The following is a 23,141-nucleotide window of genomic DNA, read 5'->3' as shown; positions in this document are numbered from 1 at the left end:
TGAGGATGAACCGAGGATGGAGGCAAAAGATACTCGCAGCAGTTTGTCCTTGCCTTGTCTGAATTGATGGTTAAGATGCGAGTCACAAGGGAAGTAAGACTGTCCCCAAATGAGGTAACTGAGGGGGCTCCCAGGGAAGGGGAATGTGGAAGGCATTATGAAACAAGATATTCTTAATCTTTTCATAAAATTCATCAGAACAATTGGACAGTCCATTAAAAGTTGGCATGTTACCAGCCTCATCTAGACATCCAGAGAGCCTGCTGCCATTAGTCACAAAGGACATTCTGTCCTAGACACCCTAAGCCAACACCATGTAGTAGTAATGGTTGTGTTAGAGGCTGAGAATGTGTCCGTGGGATGATGGCACAAGTTCTGCCCAATGCTAGTCATGAGAGATTCTGTGCACCACAGCCTAGGTGTTATTAGAACCGTAACAGGGACACTTAGAGGTCATTGGATTGAATCTCCTCATTTTATTGAAGAGGATACTGGCAAGCTGACTCACCCAAAGATGCACAAAGTATCTCCTGTTTCTTAGTCTAATGATTTTCCTACCGTAAGAAATGGTTTACCTTAACTCTTGCATGTATTCCTTAAACATACCACATAAGTTATTTGCACTGTATGTTAATCTATATAAGGAAAATCAGTATGCAAGGAAAATAATTGCAACCACTGTGGCCATATACTGTATTGGCCAAAAAGTTTGTTCGGGTTGTTCTGTAAGAGGTTACAAAAACCCGAACAAACTTTTTGGCCAACCCAATAATAGCACTTTCCTGAGGCTGCCGTGTTGGTCATAACCAAAAGAATAGTAGTTTTATGAACGAGACCAATTGTTGTGGCTCCTTATGTGCCAGTACTCTTGTACCAAATGCATTCTTTTCTGTTTATGTCACACCACCCAAGAGGTTTTGAATTATAACTCCAGCAAAAGAGAAACGCCAAGGTCTCTTGCCAGTCACTTCTAGTCTGGGTCATATCAAAGGTCACATAATATTGCATGTTCAGCACACTCCCACTGGGAAGGAATGATAAGCACTGTCTGAAGGACATTTTGTTTCTTGAGCACATTCCTTCTACGCCGACAGCTGTGCTGGTCTGGTGGGCTCCAGGGCTGAAGGCAAGGACCCACGATGATTTCTTCTTGACAAAGAAGCTGCTACTACTTTTCCTGTGTGCGCCCTTTCCATTCCCAAATGGTCTCCCTCTTGGGCCTCCCACGATTGCCCCCATCTCCTTCCCTCTCCCCCCTGTACCCCCATTAGCCTTGAAAGGTGTCTGTTGTATTACACAAGCCCACAGTGATACAGCAACCTGGGTCTAGTTCCCAGACAGCTGCTTTGATTCAGGAAATACTTGTCAGAACACAGACTTGGCTTACAGCTGTATGGGATGAATGAATTACAGGAATAAGCCTTCTGTTCATTTGCCAAGGTCACAGTCCATAGGCTCAGAATACTTTCAAGTGTGTGTTTACTCTTTGGAGATGTATGTTAGTTACATGTTGTCATTCATGGAGGCTTCCTTCGTTCCTCCAACACCTCGTTTGTCAAACTTTGGTTGGAGATGAGCTATTTCACATATGTCAGTTATTCAGGTAGCTGGATGCTACCCTTTAATTACCAAAGCTTGGTTTATTTTAGCCCGTCTTATGGATAGATTGCTTAAATCAATTGTATGTTCCTCTGCCTTTTACATTGAACAGAATAAACCATGTTGGTCTTTTCTTTAAAGCGTAAGGGTGAATATGAGCATCAGTGATTTCCTTGTGTCCTGACACAGTGCTGTCCTCAGGAACTATTAAGGCGTATGGGACAACTCACACCTATCGTCAATGGCCCCAGCGTGTCATGCTATATGAATTGTGGTACCTGCTTTGGGAAGTTCTTTCTCTATCTTGTTTTCATTACTCAGAGCTACCAGTTGCAATCATCTCTTCCTTCCTTCATCTTCTCTTTGCCTGCATAATCCCCCTGCACTCCCCATCTCCCCAATACCACAAGGCCCATTTCTTAGTTTCCTACAGTTGGTATTCTGTGCACTGGGAAACTACAACCAAGCATGTTAGAGTTGAGCACAGATAGGAGGGAAGCGTGGGAACAGAGCATCTGAATGTTGACACATCTCGTTTGAACCCTCAGGGATTCTTTTTTGTTTCCCTCCCAATTCTAGGCTATGTTCTAGATCAGTGTTGTTCACACTGTTTATTATTGCAGGGTCCTAGGAAGAGATGCCAGAGGTGGCCGAGAGGTGTGTGTAGGTGTAGTGTTAGTTATCCTGTCCTAGAACATGCTTTATAACCTAGTGTCATCATGGATTGGGAAGGCATTTGACATTTTCTACGTATTTGGAAACCATCTAGTTCAAAGAGTTTAACTCACTATTAGGGATAAATAGCACAACATTTTAAAATCACAGGTAGCATTTTACATAAATTGTACATTTCTTTTTCCTATCTGAGTTGAACTATAGAGCGTGCTTTAAAACAGTGAAGTCCAATAGAAATATAATGTGAATTATATATGGAATTAAAAATGTTCTAGTAGCTACATTAAAAAAGTAAAAATAAATAGGTGAAATAATTTTAATCTTTTATTTAACCCAGTATATCCAAAATATTTTCATTTTAATATATTATCAATATAAAAATTATATTGCCTTGGCTTTTAAGTTTAAACTGCTTAAAATGATGTAAAATTAAAATTACAATTTTCCATTCACACTAGCTACATTTCAAGTGCTCTGCCACTTGTGTCTAGTGACTATTATATTAAATAGTATGATTTTAGAACATTTTTGATACATTGAAAATGTTCAGCACAGATTGGCTGGCCCTTTCATGAGAAGAGCTTAAAGCAAAAGCTCATTAATTTGAGCTCCACTAGTTTGGAATTTATAATTTTATCAGAGTTCAACTGAAGTTTACAATCTGATCTCTCTGTGGAGAAAGGTTTTACTTGGCATATTCACCGTATAAATCAGATCACAGGAGGCATGTTTAATCCACTTAAGAGTATTAAGTGTTTTGTGGGACTTTAGCACAACATTTATGAATGCAAAAATATTCTGCTATGCACAGTAGAGTGTCCTATATTCATTAAAGGGCATCTAACAGGGTGTCCTCTCCTTTTGGACACTTGGTTAGCAGTTAGTTATTATTACACTACTTTTGAAAGGTTTATGTAAGTCACATTTCCTCTAGAATTGTCTAAAAATCTGTTAGTATATCAGATAATCATTATCTAAATTAAATAAACTTCACAGATATAGTCTATGTCAAACTTAAATATAAAAATAACATGGAGCTTTGCTTCAAGGTGATAATATCTTTCTCACAAGGTGGTGAACTTAAAATGAGATAATGCACTTCATAAACTGCAAAATGTTTCATGCATGTCATTCATTCATTCATTATTTCTTTACTGGCTTTTATAAGCCAAGCTTTGTGCTAGATGGTAGGGATATGGTTGTGAACCAGATGGGCAGATGTGATCCCAGCCCTCATGGAACTTACAAGCTGGTGGGGAGAGACAGGCAAATAAACAGGGGGCAGTAAGGGATATGATAGGGGAAGCACCAGTTGCTAAGAAAACATATAGGAGAGTCACGTAACCTAGACTAGTTGAAGGGGTTGGTCAGGGAAGCCTTCCTGGAAGAAGTGGCGTCTAGGCTGAAACCTGCAAGTTGACTTGGAGTTAGCCAGGTGAAGGAATGGACCGGGTGGGAAGAGTGCACCTACAATCAAAATGTGCAAGATCCAAGAGGTGAAAGGGAGAGCATGAGGCAGTCCTGGAACTGAAAGTAGTTCTGTGCGACTGCAGTGGGGAGTCCAAATGAAAGAGGGAGCCATGGTGAAGGTAGGGAGACCAGTAGGAACCAGATCACAAAGGACCGAAGGAAGTTGGACTTTATTTTGTCCCAAGGACAAGGAGTGACCATCGAAAGGTATTATGCAGGGGATAATCTGATCTGGTAATGTTATGGAATGACAACGTTATTCATATGTTACGTTCCATATGTTCCATATCAAAGTGATCATATGGAATGATCACTTTGGCTGCTGCGTGGAGAAGGGGCTGTGGGAAGGTGAGAATGGAAGCCATGAGATCAGTGAGGCCTTGGCTGGAGACACTGGGAGCCTGAACCAAGGGAGTGGGGGAGGGGGCCACAATTTGATAGATATTTAGGAGTCAAAACAATAAGCCTTAGTGATTGATGGGATGTGGGAGGTGAGGGGTAAGGAAGAGTGTCGTGGGCTCCTGGGTAAATGGTGGCACCTGCCATTCACTAAAATACAAAAAGCTGCAGGTGGAGCAGGTTGTGTGTGTGTATGGCGGGGTGCATGGGATGACAGGTCAGTTGTGGCCATGCTGAAGCTGAGGTCCCGTGGGCAGTCTCTAAGTAAGGATGTCCTGTAGTCACTTAGATTTGTGTCTAACCAGAGTCTGCTGAGATATACTGGCCTCTGAAATTTAAATGGAAATGATTCAACACCCCTGTCTCCATCCCACGTGCAGTGGGAGCTCTACATCCTTCCCGAAGTCTCTACAGATTCTTGAGGGGGTGATTAATGTTCTTCCTCTTTGCCTCTAGACCTCAACTCTGGTCTCTGCTGAACTAGTTCAGTCGATGGATCATCTCCCTGTGCTGGTTCTGTGCCACACTTTTCCAGCTGTTGAACTAAGCTACTTCCCTTAATTTTCACAAAACCCAAACCAAAAACCCAGTCACACAAGGCCATTGTGTATGCAGCAGGTTGGACTCACGATTCGTGGAGATGACAGGGCTTTGGGTGGCAGCAGTGCAGTGCAATTTAACAATGAATAACCACCATCCTTGTTCTTAAGAAGCCTTTGGCCAGCCTGCCAACCTGGCCTGCAACCTCCTCCTGAATTGCTTTGCTCTGTCTACTTTCCCTCTCTCAGTGCATCCTAGCAACAGAAACAAACTAACCAAAACAAAACAAAACCAAGCCTCCCATTATATTATGCAAAATTTCTTTATAGTTCCTTTCTTCAAGACGTTCTTTGCATATTCAGAGATTCATAATGTGCTCTGCTAACAGTGGTGTATATCTTCTGGGTTCTCCCCAACCCTCCACGTCATTGTGTGGAGAAGGAGGGATATGACTTAATGTTTCACCACTGATATGAATGGCATGAATGATACCCCCTAGAAGGAAAATGGCCACAATTAGTTTTGATTTTAAGTATCCATTTGTTTCCCTTCATTATATGAGTCTGGCTCTTGAGAGTAGGCTGAAGGTAGAGGTTTGACAGTCAACAATAGACAGCTTTTGCTTGAAGCAGTTAGGAGTGCATGTGATCACCCAAAGACAACGTGTAAAGTGAGAAGAGAAGGTGGTCTAGGATGGAAACCTGGCATTCAGCTTAACGGGATTTTAGGTCCCAACCAGGGATCGAACCCGCGCCCCCTGCTGGAAGTGTGGAGTCTTCACCACTGGACGGCCAAGAAGTCCCTAAGCCTTCAATCTTAAGGGAGCTACAGAAGAAAAGGGGCCCTGAAAGGGGACTGAGGAGGGTAAAGAGGCAGGGGAAAAGGCAGCAGAGTGTGTTGTCATGAAAACCAAGTTAAGAGGGTACTATTTCCTGTTAGAAAGGAGGCGAAATCTGGGTTGTGTGTCTTTATAACCCAGTGTCTGTCAGAGTGCCTGCAGTATACTCAATGAATACTTGTTGAACTGGAATGGGCTGCCTTGCTAAGCTGACTTCTACTCTCTTGTGGTCAGCACAGCAGCTGTTACAGTTCTTTTCCATGTATTTCAAGTCTCCAATGTACTCCTCCCTTTCCCACCCTCATCACATGCCTTAGCTAGAGGTCCTCTGACAAGTGTTCCCTCAAGTTCTTTCTTCTCATGCGTCTCTACAAGCACCCTCTCTACCTCAGCATGTCTTTGTCCCTCTCTGCTTTCCTTTGTGTGTCTTGGAGATAAAGATGGCCCTTCTCTTTTGGCAAGGCTCACTACACTGTCTACAGGCTCTTTCCCTTCAAGGGAGCTCTGATCTGTGATTATGAGATGCTCTAATGGTCAACTAGCCTAGATTAAGAAAAATTATGAATCTAATTATCATTAAATAACATTTGATAAACTGTAACTTTCGAAACAGTGCCTCCAAGATAGTGGTACTGGTGAGGGAAGACAAAAATGAAAAAGGCTCAGGGTGATGAAAAAAATGGGAACTTTTGGTCCATTTACCCTCTTTACTTCCTTTCAACTTGAAACTTCTAGAGAGAGGACTATACTTGCAGTTCCAATTCTTCATAATTCACTTGTATTTAACTCCTTGTAATCTGACTTCCTCTGTTGTCAGAACGGCTCTCCTAAGAATTCGGCTTGCCAAGTCAGTGGGTTTTTCCTCAGATCTGATCCACCTCATCCGATTGGCAGTCTTTGATACTGTTAGCCACTTCTTTCCTTCCTTTGATTCACTGATATTCCATTCGGTAGCTTCTCATCTCTTTTCTCCTATTTCTTATGGAACATTATCATTCTCTAATGTCCTTTCTAACTATAGACTGCCTTTTTTTAAAAAAATAAATTTATTTATTTATTTATGGCTGCATTGGGTCTTTGATGCTGCGTGTGGCCTTTCTCTAGCTGCGGCGAGCGCGGGCTACTCTTCGTTGCGGTGTGCGGGCTTCTCATTGCAGTGGCTTCTCTTGTTGCGGAACACGGGCTCTAGGCGCAAGGGCTTCAGTAGTTGAGTCTCACGGGCTCAGTAGTTGTGGCTCGCGGGCTTAGTTCCTCCGCGGCATGTGGGATCTTCCTGGACCAGGGCTCGAACCCATGTCCCCTGCATCAGCAGGCAGATTCTTAACCACTGTGCCACTAGGGAAGTCCGTGGGTCATAATATTTTTAATTGAGAAAAGTCAGTGTCCATAAGTTCTGAGGTATCTGGTAAATTCAGAGTAAATTCTGCTAAATGGAAGATAATCTCAATACTTATTTTTTCATATTTAATTTTGTATATATTTTAATCCAGAATTTTCACAGGTACTGACTTTTTGTCTCCAATCAGAGATGCTCTCTTCAACAAATATTTTATAAGACAAAACATGTCAAATAGATTGTCTGAATTTGTGATTTTAAAAAATTCTTTGCTAATTTTAAATGGTGCAAAATCATAGGCCTTCTCGATTTCATTCCATTATGGTACAGAATGTATATTTATCCAATTATAAAAGGAACTCCTTGAAAGTCTCTTTTTACAAGTAGGAATAATCCAAAGCACAATTATAGAATTTAAAAATCAAAATTTGCACACCGTGTGCTCTGTCATTGTTTGATTTGTTTTATTCCGTTACTTGCTTTTGTAGAAATATATTTTAGTGTCTTTTGCAAACTTCATTTTCAATTGATAGAAATTGCTCAGAGCTTCAATAGGTAAAGTTTTTATCAGCCTGCTTATTAAAGACCCAATTAAGATTATTAAATGATTTGGAATAAAATGCAACCAAAATTTAGATAACTAATTTACAAGTTCAATTTTATAGAATACTTAGGTTGATTTAAAATGTAGTTCTTCAAAGGCTCAAAAATGTCTAAAATCTAATAGATGATGGTCATCAAAGTGAGAAAGCACATACCAATATACTAGGGTAAGTTTTGGGATTCAAATTAGCTTCCTTTTTTTAAAAATTTTATTGGAGTATAGCTGAATTACAATGTTGTATTGGTTTCAGGTGTACAGCAAAGTGATTCAATTATACATATACATATATTCATTCTTTTTCAGATTCTTTTCCCATATAGGTTCAAATTAGCTTCTTGATGAAAATGTTGTAGTTGCCTTATGTACCTGTGTATATGTAAAAATATCTGTACATTCTGATAACTACATCTTCTATTTCAACTGGGAGACATCTGACTTCTTTGAGTATAGGTAGGAATTATGTGTGCAACAGAAAGTACATTGCTGCCCCATAGGTTTCTCTTAAATTAGTAAAAACAATGTTTTTACAGTTACACTATGCCTCACCTATGTTTTGTATTTGTATTGCCACTGAAAAACAAGTATTTTTTCTTCATTGTTGAAACTTTTAATTAAATTTCCAATCAAATTCACATCAAAGTTAGATGTTTCACCAGAATTAACTTCCATAGCTTTATTCTGATTCCATGAATTGGAAGAAAGAAATCAGATAATTATTATATATTCTATTTGAAGCATCTGATGGCCCAGATGGAACTAACATCTTATAACTCTTTGGGAAATTCTCCTGATAATGGAACTAATATATTAACAGTTGTAGTTTTACTTTTCCTCTAAGTATTAGGAAATTTGGAATGGAAAATGAGTTAAATTAATTAAGAGTAGTCATTTGATCTAAATGAAAATCACATTTCACAGAGTGATATGTAAGTCTGCCTTCTGCAGCTGCATGTTTTCTTTGGACAGATTCTTCTTAAAATAACCACTAACTTTTGAAGGAGATACTGATGCTTCTTCAGCATATTTGTATCTTCTGGTTGTCATGTGGGCACAGTGATATCACTTTGGCTCCCATGGTGGAGAGTAAATGCTGGCAGGCATTTTGTGTGGGTTTCCCATTCATTGTCAATTTTCTTCAGAAATGGAAATTTGGTACTTAATTTTTCATTAAATATGCACTTAAATATTTTGGGTTTATTATTGCCCCAAAGGGTCCTTGTAAAATAAAAAAGCAATGCCTAACAATAAAATAAATAGTTGTACATTTATACTGTACAGTAAATAACAGAGCCACTGTAGCAAGAACAATCAGACTACTCTCCATACACTGTGACAAGGCTGCTGTCTCTGTTCCCTGTCTATGTACACCTAACATATCCCGCTTTGAGCAACTTGCAGGTCAAGGCCTGGGCCACAGCACAGTTGGCTGGTACATCAAGTGTTAGAATATGTGGGGGAAGAAGATTGAAAAGACAAAGTAGGATGCAAGTTTAAAGGAGTGACAGATTATCTGTGAATGTGTGGGGGTTTTCCCTGTGAACCAGGGAAACTTTAGAAAGGGATGGGAATGATGCTGGTTGATAACAAATAATCTAGCCCACCTAAAAGATAGGCTTCTTGACCCCTAATTACAGATGGGGAAACTGAGTAAATTTCAAAGGTCACGCACCTAGGAAGTAATAAATCTAAGACCAGGCTATTCTACCCGAAGCCAGAAGGAGGTAGCTATTGCTAGCTCCTCATAGCAGAGAGTACTTCATTTCAGCAGTGATTGTGCTTCCGTATGCCCTTGAAAGGAAAGTGTTTGTCATGGATCAGCAGAGATGATCATCTTCTTATTTCGTTATCTTTTAGATTTAACAGTGTGTTAAAGTACGCACTCTGTGCCCTACACATGTCTCTCACACTCTTCTACAGGAAACCATGGCAGAAGTTGGATCCACAAAGTACAGGGTACCAGACACACCCCAGCTTATTTCAATGAAACCATTAATATTGATTCATTAAAAAAATCACCAGAACAAGTGCCAAACTAAATGGGATTCTGGGACAAGAGGTATGTACCAGGACTGTCCTGGGCATCTGGAACCCTATGTTTGGCTCACTTTAGGAAAATCCAAACATTCACAGATAATCTGTCACTCCTTTAAACTTGTATCCTACTTTGCCTTTTCAATCTTCTTTCCCCACATATTCTAAAATCCTTGAGAGCATGAACTAAAATTTGTTTCTGTTTGGGGTCCCCTTAGCCTCTCACATCCAGTTCTTTCTTAGTAAACACGATTCATTGACTAGTCTTCTCTCTGGAAAAGGCAGCTTAACAAAGTAGGAATAGCCTGGTCTTAGCTTTATTACTTCCTAGGTGTGTGACCTTTGAAATTTACTCAGTTTCCCCATCTGTAATTAGGGGTCAAGAAGCCTGTCTTTTAGGTGGGCTGGATTATTTGTTATCAACTAGCATCATTCCCATCCCTTTCTAAAGTTTCCCTGGTTCACAGGGTTTAAACTTGGAGCAGTATTTCATAGAATCCCTTTCCAGCATGAGTCTGGATTATGAACATTCAGTGGGAGGGACTTGTGTGAGTTTTAAAAGCGAAAGAGAAGGAGAAGCTGGATCATCAACTGCTTCCCTTGGCTTTTGGGGTCCTCCTGAGACTCCCCCACTAAAGTGCTGTAGCAGCTGAGATCATCAAAGCAACCTCCTTAAGATCTCTGTACTTTTGGATTTCTGGAAAGTGGCCTTCCTCACTTCTCATTCCCCTAACCCAAAGGTTGCAAAGCTTCTAATTCCCTCTATTCAACCTTTCCATTTAAAACGCAGACTAGCTCTGTTTTCCTGATAAGCTCTGATACCTGGAGTGGCTGTAAGGAAGAAATTACATACTATATGTAAAGCATTCACCGTGGAACCCCACAGGCACCAAATAGATGCTCAATCAACAGTAGCTGTCCTGGGACTACCCTGGCCGTCCAGTGGTTAAGACTCGGCGCTTCCACTGCAGGGAGTGAGGGTTCGATCCCTGGTCAGGGAACTAAGATCCTGCATGCTGTGCAGTGTGGCAAAAAAAAAAAAAAAAAAAAAAAGCTGTCCTTATTGTTATTATCATCAGTAGAATGCCTTAATTTATTCCGTTGCTCATCCTATCCCAGGACAAAATCTTGTGCTCTATCTTTGTATCTTTGAATCCATTCTCTGCTCAGAAGCCTCTGAAGTGTGGCCATTGGTGGGAAGACTGTCTGCTGTCCATGGCTCCAACCTGCTCCATCCCTGACCATTGTTGGCCCATGGTTCTCTCTCTTGATTGCTGAACCAGGCATAGTAGGTCCAGGCATAGAAGCTTCATAAGGATGAGGTCTGGACTTAAATTTAGAGGAGGAAAGCAGCGGGATAAGGAGAGGAAAGCCTAGGGTCTTCTGCTCAGTGAGCAACTGATGTAGATAGACAGCCAGCTAAGGGAGGGATGACTCTTCCTCATCCTGGTGCTAAAATCCACCTAATTCTCAAATACTGTTCCAGGCTGATTTGTGGTGACACTGCCCCTCCTTGTTTCCATTTACACAATTTATGATTTTTTAAAATATTCTGATCCACCTGCACCAATATAGATGTTGATAGGATAAAGAGAGAGAAGAATAGTATTTGATCTAAACTCTGACCTTACCCCTCCTCCCTTCTCCATCCCCGAAGCACCACTGGCAACTATAACTTTACTCTCCACCATTTGAGTATATTAAGGGAACTGTGGGGATTAAGAGAGTTGGCCACTTTGGGCCTGCTTTTTTGTTTGTCAAATGATGCAAGACAAATTTCTCTTGCAAGAAACCCCAGGTATGTGCAGTATCTGGAGTGTGGTAGCATAGTATAGTGGACATAGCATTGATGTGGGAAATAGGAGATCTGACTTCTCAACCTAGCTGTGATACCTCGGGCAATTCATCTCTCTTTTCTGGAACAGATTTCTTCATGTGTAAAATAGGGAGTTATACAGATCTGTAACCCCTTAGCCAAAACTCTTGAGTCCAGATATGAGTGAGAATTCAGAATTTTTCAGAATGCTAGAAAAGTCATGTATCTTCTGTAATACTTTCATTGGGGTTAGGGACAACATCCTATAATCAAATACATTAATATTTCTGCAGCAAAATGTATGAACATTCACAATGAGTGGGATAGATACTATAAATAGCCTAATGTCAGATTGAAATTGAAACCGTGCAACCCAGATTGGGACTTGAACCCACGTTCTTTTAACTGAGATCACACACCTGGTCTCAGGACTTAATGAAGCTCAGGTTCTTGATGTCTCATTGCAGAAAGAATTCAGTGAGAGGCAAAGTGATAGCTAAGAAGTGGATTTATTTAGAGAGAAACGCACTCCACAGACAAAGTGCGGGCCATCTCAGAAGGCAAGAGGCCCTGACATATGGGGTGGTTAGTTTTTATGGGCTGGGTAATTTCATAGGCTAATGAGCAGGAGGATTATTCCAACTATTTCGGGGAAAGGGTGGGGATTTCCAGGAATTGGGCCACCACCCACTTTTTGACCTTTTATGGTTGGCCTCAGAACTATCACGGGCGCTGGTGGGTGTGTCATTTAGCATGCCAATGTATTACAGTGAGCCTATAATGAGGCTCAAGGTCCAATGGAAGTCAAATCTTCCGCCATCTTGGACCTAGTTGATTCTAACCAGTTTTTGTCATGCCCTATGGCTATGTCCTTCTTTTAAAGGTTGTGCCCTGCCCCCTTCCCTCCTGTTTCAAGATCAGGTCAGATTTTTGCCTTTTGGAGGAAGGAACATTTTTGCTGACAAAATGAATGACAAGATGGATCCGGCCATGTAAAGATCAGGGGGAAGAGCACTCCAGACAGGGGTAAAGTTAGGGCAAAAGTTGTGACGTGGGAATGAGCTTGGCACTTGTGGAACAAAGTGAAGGCCAACATGGCTGAAAGTGATCAGACAAGGAAGACAGCGGTATCAGAGAGCTGGGGAGGGAGGTAGGGCTCCATCACAGAGGGCTCTGCTGGCCTACGTAAGGAGATAGGACTGTATTCTAAGTATAGTAGATTTTTGAGGACTTCGAGCAGGGGGGTAACATAATCTAAATTAACTTTGAGCCAAGTTGCCGCTGACTGGCATGTGACAAATGGAGATGAGCAAGGGAGATGGTGGAGGAGACGCCAGGGAGGTTGGAGGGAAACCAGGAGCTCCAGTTGAAGAAGTCACAAAAACAGGGTCAAAAAGAAGCATGTGGCTAACTGTGTTGACAGTTGACGAGGGGGTGATGCCGAAATCTCAGCCTCTCTGTACACCAGTGCTGAATTGAATGGTGGGGGCAGAGTTTTGGGTGAAGTAGAAAAGAATAGCTTTATTGCTTTGCCAGGCAAAGGGGGCCACAGAGGGCTCCTGCCTCGAAAAACTATGTGTCCCAACCCGGGGGGATTTGATGAAGAGTTTTATAGCAATGGTTCAAGGGTGGGGTTGCTGATAAGGATCACGGTGTGCCCAGGGTCTGTGCTCCCTTCATCTCTTCTCTGGTGGTTAGTCTCCTAACCCTGAAGAGCTTCTCTGGTCCCTTTAATCTTGCCTCAGGTGGTTTCCTGGCTGCTCCTCCCTTGATTAGCAGCTGTTCAAGTCTGCCCTTTGGAACTCAGGGAAGGTCATGGAGGCTGGAGTCTTGCCTACAAGAAATGGGGGACAAAAAAGGCCTCCATGCCTGAGAGCCACACAGGGCCTCACTTGGTTTCTAAACTGGCATTGGACTTTGCAATATGGAAGAAATCATTGCCCCAGAAATGGTCTCAGTGGAGAGGTGGGGGCAGAAGGCCGATTGGAGTGGGTGGAGGAGAAAAGGCTCTGCTGTTAAGGGGAGCAGAGAAACGGGGCTGTGGCTGAAGAGAGATGTGGCCTGAGGGACAGAGGGTACCACAATCTGAATGTTAGGCTAGGGTTAGGGGTGGGACGAACATTAGGGACTTAGTCAGAGTGAGGATAGGGTGGGGGAAGTCCCACAGATGGAAGCCAGTATCACAAAATGTGAGCAGCCATAGCTGACGGACTCCAGCCCCAGCTGATGCTGCCAGGATTGCCAGTAATAATTGCTGTCAGCTCAGGAAGTCTGCTTTAGGCTTTCTCTTGCAAATGTACTGGGAATAATGATAATTAAAAGCATTTGGGAAAATGTCAGTGCCTGAATACAAACGCTTCTAAGCTCATCATTCCCACGAGATTACCTCTTCCTTGGCCAGTTTTTATCTGAGGTAACTTATCTGTTACTTAAGAATTCCCAAGCTTATCTTAAACCTGGCTGTTTTTCTGCTTTGCTCATGGTTTAAAAGCTCATTCTTATGAAACTGGAATAATCTGGCATTTCTCAAAGTGAAAGGCAGCTCACTAGAAGCCTCCGCAATTCTTTCTCTGGGAAAAAGGAAGTATGGAAGGCAGTCTGGTCTGCTTGGGTACAGTTAAAACAGGGCGGTTCCATTTCTTACCCAACTGTCTTGTCTAGCAGGGCATTCTGTAAACATTTGCCAAGTGTGTGCCCTCTGCAGGACTCCAGAGAGCATACCAGTGAAGCAGACAGCATGGTATCCCCTTTCCAGGATTTTTTAGTTTACTTGGACAGAAGACTAATCATAATTATTATTGTGCCAGATATTCTGCCGAGTACTTCACCCTCGCGACCTCACTGGATCCTTACCTGTGAGGTACATTATCCAGGCATCCCACTTCACAGATAAGGAAACTGAGGCTCAGAGAGCTAAAATAATTTGCCCAAAGACACACAGGTAGTGGCAGGGCTGGGATTTGAAACTCCAAAGGAACTTTCTGCAGTAATGGAAATGTTGTCTCTGCACTGTCCCATATGGTAGGCATTAGGCACATGTGACTCTTGAACAGTAGAAATGTTGCTGGTGCAACTGAGGAACTGTGTTTCAATTTTAATTCAATGTATTTAAATGTAAATAGCTCCACGAGGCTAGTGGCTACCCTAATGAACAGCACAGCTCTCAGAGTCTGTGTGCTTTCTGCTCGAGCGTGCTCGAGCATGTGTGAATGATGTAATGAGAACGGCCATTCCTTTGTCCCCCCAGCTTTGGGTGCACCAGCGTTCTCCAGTCCATCCCAGGAGCCCCGGGAATGTAAGCCCCGGCCCCCAGCACACATAGCAACTAAGGAAACCAGTGAACACCACCGCCCGAGTATGGAAAAGGGGAGGTGAGATGTGACTTAGGTAGTGACTGGGGTGATGAGCTATAGCCTCACATCCCACAGTAGTCATGAAGTTGAGAGTCATGAAAATGGTGGACGCCTAGGTGGGCTGTAACCCTGTATTCTTTCATCAGAATCCTATTATATCTTCTTAAAAGAACTCCAGGGACTCACATTTTCAACCTGTTTGGGTGGGGGACGAAGGGCAGGGCACATTCTCTATCTTTGCCCATCCCTCCTTTGTTTGCTTAAACATGATTGCTCTTTGAGATATGACCCAGGCGACTTCCTGGTACCCTTCTCACTAAAGCAGAGATGAAAAATCTTTTTACATTCATCCCCCTTCTTAGTTTGTCTTTAGCGAATGGAATGGAAAACATTTTCCCAAGGTCTTTCTAGCTCTGTTTTTCATCCAGATCCTTTAGGATGAAAATTCCCACAGACAAAACAGTGTTCTGGTGTGTGGGTGGTATTTTCCCCAGGCTTCCCAAGTGCTGTGCAGCTGAGCCTGGGTGCTAGATAATTTTCTTGCTTCCCTTTGCCACCTAGGGCCAGAAGTTTAATTTAAATGATTCTTAACTTACCTCTCGATCCGTCCTGTAATTTAAAAGGCAGTCTTCCCGCCCTCACCTCCTTACTCTGACTCACTAGTTTCACTCCTTTTCCCCACATACGCTCAAGTTCTGCTTGGGAAACTGCACCCAGAGTCTTCCCTCATTGACCCTGATTCTTCATATACGGGGGCGATTTCCCCTACTAGTTCTCCTTGGGGCAAGAAGTAATATCTGTGGCTGGCCTTCACCTTTCTTGCTCACTCTTTACTATTGAGCACAGGAAGTGTCCTGAGTCTTCCTACCATGAGATAGATGTGTTCCTTCAGAAGTTGGCCAGCATGCTTCCTATAATTAGCGTCTAAGGTTCTGTGCTTACCAAAAGTGGTTCCCAGAAGTCTCTCCATCCTCACTCTGAAGAAACTGTTACCAAAAACTGGGTTCGCCTCTTGGTGGGCATCAAGCCAAAAGATACAACCAAACCAAAGATTGGGAGAAGGAAGGATTTATTACTTGCAGCAACTAAGGAGAACACCGGGGGTCTTTCCCAAAGCAGTGTCTCCTCAAACAGCAAAATCGGGGAAGTCTTAAGTTATGGGTACATCCATATTCCTGAAGGGGCTTGGGCAGTAGGCAGAGTCCAAGCTTTAGTTGACTGAAGTTACCAGGGTCAGAAAAGGTCACCATCATCATCCCTTAGATTCCACTTGATCTGGTGGTTGAGCACCCGAGGGGGTATTTAAATTCTGCAAAACAGCTCAAGACATTGCTTTAGGCTAGTCTTTACAACTGATTAATTAACTTTGCTATTGTTACTTCTCTTGCTTGATAAGTTAGTCCTTTTGTTCTCTTAAGTTCGTTATTTCTGAGACCTGTTCAAGGACAAGCATTGTGGCCAGGCTAAGATCACAAAATAGTTTAGGCCCAAAATGACTTCTCTTATGTCAAGAAAGCCATGCCTGGTTCTCTTTCTCTGAGGACTCCCCCTACCCTATCTGCTTACAAAATCAATCAGCAGCTACAGATACAAGAAGATACATCAAGCTCCTATCAAGGAGAAATAAGAGGTAAATACTGTGGTATCATTCCTGGTGGTATCATAGTCATGTGTTCAGAATGTCATATTGGTTTCTTCTTGCTCAGTCTGAAATTGTGCCTACTAAATTTATTTTGTAGGTTTTAAAAAAACTGTGCTTTGGAGATTTCGTGGGTGTGGTAAATAGTTATCTTGAATTTCTGTACCCCAGCTAGCTGAAGTAAGCTGGCTGAAATTCACTGAATTTCTCACAGTGAATGACTTTCAATGTCTTTCCCTTTATCTTAGTGGCTGAGCAACTGTTGGGCTGCACCCCGCAGGCCTACAAGCCCTGTACTTGCCCAGCCTGGAGACCAAAGAGAAAGAGAGAGCCAGGAGTCAGCGACAGAGGCATCAATGGCTTCATGGAGAGGGGGCATCTTACTTGCCTGAAGCAAGGCCCTAGAATGACATCCCCCATGTGCAGCAGAGGCAGGCAGGATGTGGCGGCAGTCTTCGCTCCCAGGTGGGGTAGGGAGGGAGGTTACCAGTTACAGGAGGAATTGACTTCAGGTTGGTGCTTATCGGTTGCCAGGGAAACCAGGAGAGGGGTGCACCCCTTACCGCCCCTTTGATAAATCATCATAGTGGAGGTAGTTCTGATATAAAGATTAGAATACTAGCTGGGGCCAGAGGCAGGTACATAGGCATTTACTGATTAGGCCCTCTGATTAAGAGGGAAAGTCAGTCATGTGAGTGGGGTGTAGGTGAAGCAGGGACTGGTCGAGCACGGGATGTACAGAGAGCAAGAGAACAGCCATCTTGGGTGGCCTGACCATACAGCAACCCATCTAGACTTGCAGATTTGGTATCTGTGTGTATAATGGAGGACTTAGTAGAGAAATTAAATGCTAGAACATAAGCCTGTATATAGCATCCTATAACTAGCTTAACATCTGATTACAGACCTCTCTCCTGCCCTGAAGAAGTTGGAGAGAGGCTGAGGTGGCTGAGAATCCTGCTGCTGTGGGGACTTCTTTCTTTATTGATTTACTGGTCTTGACCTGATAACTTTGAGTTAGGTCTAGTCGGGAAAACCCATCTACTCTAAGTGTTCAAATAGCAGGTATTTAATACAGGGAACTGATAACAGATGCTGGAGCTTCCAAAGAAGCAGGGTGCTAGAGCCAAAGCTGTTCTCTTTTGCTGAAGCCATGCTAGTGGTAACCACACATATTAACGAAGTCTGTTCTCCCCTCCTCCTGCCTTGTAGTCTCCTGCTAGTCCCACCCTTCAGCAAAACCATCAGGGAGCCTGGAGTCTGGAAAATGTCATGTGCAGAGTCCCAACCCCACAATCAGAGCAGAGTATAGAAGGGTTGTCTTGGAGACGAGAGAAAATCAGGAAATAACCAGTATAGTCATGAAATGGCTTGCCAAGTCTGGGTTAATTTTTCATAATTATTCTTTAGAATCCATTGAATCCAGGAAGGCTTTAGTTCTCTATAGCTGGGCGGATAAGACCAGTAACATTTTGAGGTCTGTACTTGCCATATGCTGGGACTCTGTGTGCCCAACACATTTTGCTGAGGTCTTTGGAACTAACGTTTATCAAGGGACAGCTTCAGACATGCCTTCCCCAGGTCGTCTAGTATCTTAAAGGTATATTCCTTCAAGGTCCACTAAAAGGCCATGTCACTTAAATAACCTAATACTTCAAGGTACTTTTTGTCCCCGTTCACTCTTTTAAACACTTAAAAGTAGCAGAAGCCACTGAAATAACTTGAGGCATCATTTTAACTGAAAAACCTCTCAGAACATACGAAGGCAGCTTTTTCTTTGTCATCTGTTGCTATAAACATTTGAGAGGAAGCAGTGTAAGACATTGAACTCAGGGTGCAGTGTATATTTTGGCATGCCTATTCAGAGTACGATATTCTATATATATCTGTACTTTGTATGATATGGGCTATATATGGGCCACAGGATTCTTTAATGTGTTCTCAAAGAATGGAAAGGGGGATTGAAAAGGAAAACCTAAGCTGGGAATAACATTTTCTCTTTCCATGAATTGGGCCTGAGTTGGGCTTACAGAGAAAAGCTTAAAATACATCTGCAAGATCCTTAACCCTTTAGAGAAAAGTCTAGAAAACTGGACAATAGAACTTAATCACCCCCAAGAAAGCCTAGACCTATGAAAAATAATAGAATTAGTGATTTGTTCTTTCAAATGTGAGAGTTTTCTGGCACCTTTTCCACTAGGAAAGGTAGAGGTAAGAAGCAGAGCATTCTACTGCACTAGCTGCCATTTATGGAGAGAACTATGCACCAGGCACTGTGTGAGGTTCTAAATAAACACTGCATATAATCAACAACTGTGCAAGAGAAATGTATTGCTCTACTGTAAAGATGGGGAAAGTATCTTTTAGGACCTTCCTCAGACACAGAAGAGCACTCAGTGAATAAACCCAGCAATTCAGAATTCTAGACCCTCGCTACCCAAGGGGTGGTCCCTGGACCAGCAGCACTGGCATCACCTGAGAGCGTATCAGAAAGACACAACCTCTGGTCCCACCCCAGACTCACTGAATCAGAATCTGCATTTCAGCAAGATCGCCAGGTCTTTCACAGGCACATGAAAGGTTGAGAAGCGTGGCACTGGAGCCGGGGTCAACAGCCTTTTTCTGTAAGAGGCCAGACAGTAAATATTTGAGGCTTTGCAGGCTGTTACGTCTCTGTCGCCACTATTCAGCTCTGTCACTGCAGCACAAAGGCAGTCACAGACAATACAGAAATGAATGGGTGAGGCTGTGTCAATAAAAACTTATTACAAAAACAGGCAGTGTTGGTCCATATATTGCTTGTAGCTGTAGTTTGCCGAGCTCTATCCTAGATGGTCTGTATATTTTTTCCTACCATACTAGATTGTAAGCTCCTAGAGGGCCATGAGTATTGCTTTCTCCAGAAGGGTCTTTGACACATAGCAGTTCTCTATGCATTCTTGCTGGTAGGTTGCTTTGCTGTGTGGATAAGATGCCTTATTCATGAAAAAATTCAAATGAGAGGAAAAATATGTGTGCTGGAGTCAAGGCTGTTGCTCTAACGCAGGAGGTCTCACAGTGTTTGGCTTCAGTCCAGTGCCATCTGTCAATCTTGCAAGCACAGGAGCATGCTTGGTTAGCCCACTGAGAGCAGATTCAGTTCTCAGCGTTGGAGTCATAGTGGTCAAGTTCATAAGACTGCTGTATAAAGGCAGAACGAGCAGTTATTAATGTACACTGAGAAATAGTTTTCATAGGGGTGATAATATGCACTGGCATGGCCAACATTTTCTTTTCCTTTAGGTCAGCACTTCTTAATCTGGGGTCTTGGGGTTCACATGACCCTGGGACACCTGAAAATTGTATGCAAAATACGTCTATTGCATTTTTCTTGGAGGAAGGTCTATAGTTGTAATAGATTCCTAAAGAGGCCCGTGAATGATGCAGAGAAGGCTAAGAATCACTGTAGGTACACTGACATAAACATCCAAATTGTAATTTAAATCCCAATTTTCCACTTTAAAATAAGAATTGTGGACTTCCCTCGTGGTGCAGTGGTTAAGACTCTGCCTGCCAGTGCAGAGGACACAGGTTTGAGCCCTGGTCCGGGAAGATCCGACATGCAGCAGAGCAGCTAAGCCCGTGCACCACAACTACTGAGTCTGCGCTCTAGAGCCGGCGAGCCACAACTACTGAGCCCACGTGCTCTAGGGCCCATGTGCTGCAACTACTGAGCCCATGCGCCACGACTACTGAAGCCCACGTGCCTAGAGCCCGTGCTCCACAACAAGAGAAGCCACCGCAATGAGAAGCCCACGCACCACAACGAAGAGTAGCCCCCGCTCGCCGCAACTAGAGAAAGCCCGCACGCGGCAACGAAGACCCAATGCAGCCAAAAATAAATAAATTATACTAAAAAAAAGGACAAAGAAAGTAAAAAAATGAAATAAGAACTGTTAATGTTACGGCAAGATAATATTTTTGGAAAATTAAGATCTGCTTATTTTCAACAACCCCTGCTACAGCTGGTCTGATACAGGTTGGTCTGCTACAGCTGCGCCATTCTTTGCCTGCGGGGAAAGGTGACAAATTAGATTGGAGAAGTCAGTTCTTGGCTGTTGAGTTTCAAAAGCCTAGCTCTGGGAGTGGTGGTGGGTGGGAACTAAGAACCCGAGCAGTAACAGTGAACGCTAGATTTGCCTGTGATGAGAGCATAAATTCTCTGCTCCAGCTAAGGATTCTTTAGACTGAGGGAAAGGAAGTCAATGGGAAATCAAAGACAGCTTGGATTTTGGTGGGGTCTTGGAGTAAGTGGCCTCCTGCCTGCCTCTTTAGGTTGAGTTCCAGAGGTGGAGGAGCGCAATCATAAATTTAAACAGTTTGGGGGAATTTGAGAACAGAGGAGACGTGTGCTTTCTGTTCCCTTTTCCCAGATCGAGTCCAGTGAAGCAGAGGGACCTCCAGGTAGAAATATCTGAATGGTGAGGTTAGTGGGTGGGCTTGAGAAAGCCTCAGAATATCCTGAGTAGTGCAGGAGCAGCAGGATATTTCTTGAGTACTTGAGACCTACACAGACATGGCATAGAGAAATGGTAAACCTGAAGAAGCCTTGTGGTCAGGACTTGGCAGGAGGATGTGGCAGTGATCTTTGTGGACAGATGGCCAAAGACCAGATGAAAATGAGGACAGCTCAGTGTCTGTGAGGCAAAACGAGACCAAGGACAGACTCTGAACTGATCACGCCAATGTCTTCTCACCAGTTTAGCAACTCAGGCGAAAGGGAGAAGGGCAAAATTAAATTTCCCCCACCTGGAACTCAAAATAGCAATTAATTACAGATATGGAAAAAATAAAGGCAATTATTTTTACCAAACTCCTGAGTTTGTGGATAGGAATACATACCTGCCACTTTGATAGGACCTAGAGTCCCCTAAGTCTGAGAATATGAACCACATATTCTCTTCCAGTAAGTCAGTGATTCACACCCTAGTTGCATATTACAGTCACCTGAGGAGCTTTTAAAATACTTATGCCCAGGCCATTTTGCAGATCAATTAAATTAGAGTCTCTGAGGTAGGACTCGGGCATCTGCATTTTTTTAAAGTTCCCTAGGTGATTCCAATGTGCAACCAAGTTTGACAATGGTGCCTTACGATCTCCGTGGAAAGCAAAGCCATAATAAGGTTACATGATGAGAATGGAACCAAACCCTAGTGAATGAGTTATATTAATTGAATGTATTATCTTAATATATATTATATTTATATTATAATAAATAACATTAATATATATTATATTATACTTTCGGGCATTCACCTTCACTACAAGGATGGGGTTAGAAACTCTTAGCTCGTGGCAGAGTTTGGATGATTCTGCCAACGTTTGCCTCAGCTACTCCTTATGTCTTCTGCTTCTGTAGGTGACCAAGCCCTTTTCTGATGGTCACATTCTTTCTTTAGTCATATCAGTGGGCTCAATCTGGTTATTGTCTAGTTCTGCAGGCTTGGGAGACTTTCTGTGTCTTAAAGGTGATTGCATATCCCTGCTCTGACTCATTACATATTGATTTTATTTTATTTTATTTTATTTTATTTTTTTTACGTATTGATTTTAAAGTTGAACTCTCAGAGGATAACCTTATTTTCCCCATTTCCAAGTTCTTAGGGATGTATTACCATACTCCCACCCCATCCCAGTCCTGACTGGTCACATCACAAACCGCATATCTCTTCAGAAAGGCTATTAATATATAATATGGCCCAAAGCACATCTGTCACTGATTTAAAAGGAGATTCCCATCAACAACTTCTTTTAAAACATTCCAAGATCATAGCAAACATTCTTTGGCCATGTCAGATAACAAAGATGGAGAAGTAGTTTGCAAGCATGGCCATGTAATCTTATGTCAAATCATATGGAGCAATACTCTGAAATACCAAGCAAATGAATTTGCTAGCAAGCATTTATTGAACATCTATTATCTGTCAAAGACTGTACCAGTGAAAACAAAAATAAGAAATCTGGTCCCTGGCTGAAAAATGACTTGATCTAGTCTACAACATATCTGGGCACTATGTTTATTTCAATGTGTGCATTGTAATCACTTATAAATCTGGCAAAATGCCTGTGTTTTGAAAGAGCTAATGATGACTTTTGATGATACCATAAGGTTTATCACATGTGTGTGTACACACACACACACACACACACACACACATACACACACACACTGCCATTATTTGTGGCCAAGTTTGGCTTATGACAAAACAAATTAAGCCTTAAGTGTTGCTTCTTTCCTTAGCAGATAACTTAAGTAAGGCCACTTTTGCTTGTTAACCATTAACAGGAGGATAGAAATGTACATTTTTTTCCCCTTTCATAGTATTAGTCCTCAAATAAACTGTGCTTTTCCTTGCCTTCAATCCACACAGTAGCCAGAGTGATTTTAAAATCATTATGTCCCACTGCTATTGGAAAATTTCAATGCCTTCCCATTGCCCTTAGAATAAAGTCTAAATTTAAAAACACGTCTTATAACTCCCCTCCCCAACCCTTGCAGGAAGCTTTCCTTAATTTCCTACCCCACTCCTATCCTCACTGGATTAGATATTCTTTCTGGGTTCTCCACTCATAGCAAATACCATCACATTGGGGTTAGGTTTCAACATATGACTTTTGGGGGGAGACAAACATTCAGTCTATAGTAGCCTCCATATAATCTCCTGTCTACTGTTTGTCTTCTCTACTAGACTGTAAATTCCTGGAGGGCAAGAGCTGTCTCTTTTTCATCTTTGGGTCCTCACAGTGTCTAGAACAAACTAGGAGCTCGTTATCTGCTAAATAAGTGAATAAATGCTCTTCC

The 23,141-nt window shown here is 42.4% G+C and overlaps 1 protein-coding gene across 4 annotated transcripts in view; it reads left to right on the top strand.

Annotated features, from left to right (window-relative positions):
• Nucleotides 1-23,141, top strand: part of LOC309652235 (uncharacterized protein) — a 537,677-nt gene that overhangs the window by 107,206 nt on the left and 407,330 nt on the right. The gene's annotated exons all lie outside the window — the stretch shown is intronic.

This window comes from Balaenoptera physalus, assembly GCF_965194825.1.
Source record: "Balaenoptera physalus genome assembly, chromosome: X".
Taxonomy (NCBI): Eukaryota; Metazoa; Chordata; class Mammalia; order Artiodactyla; family Balaenopteridae; genus Balaenoptera; species Balaenoptera physalus.
Note: the sequence above shows the minus strand (reverse complement) of the source record. Positions and strands in the feature narration are given on the sequence as shown.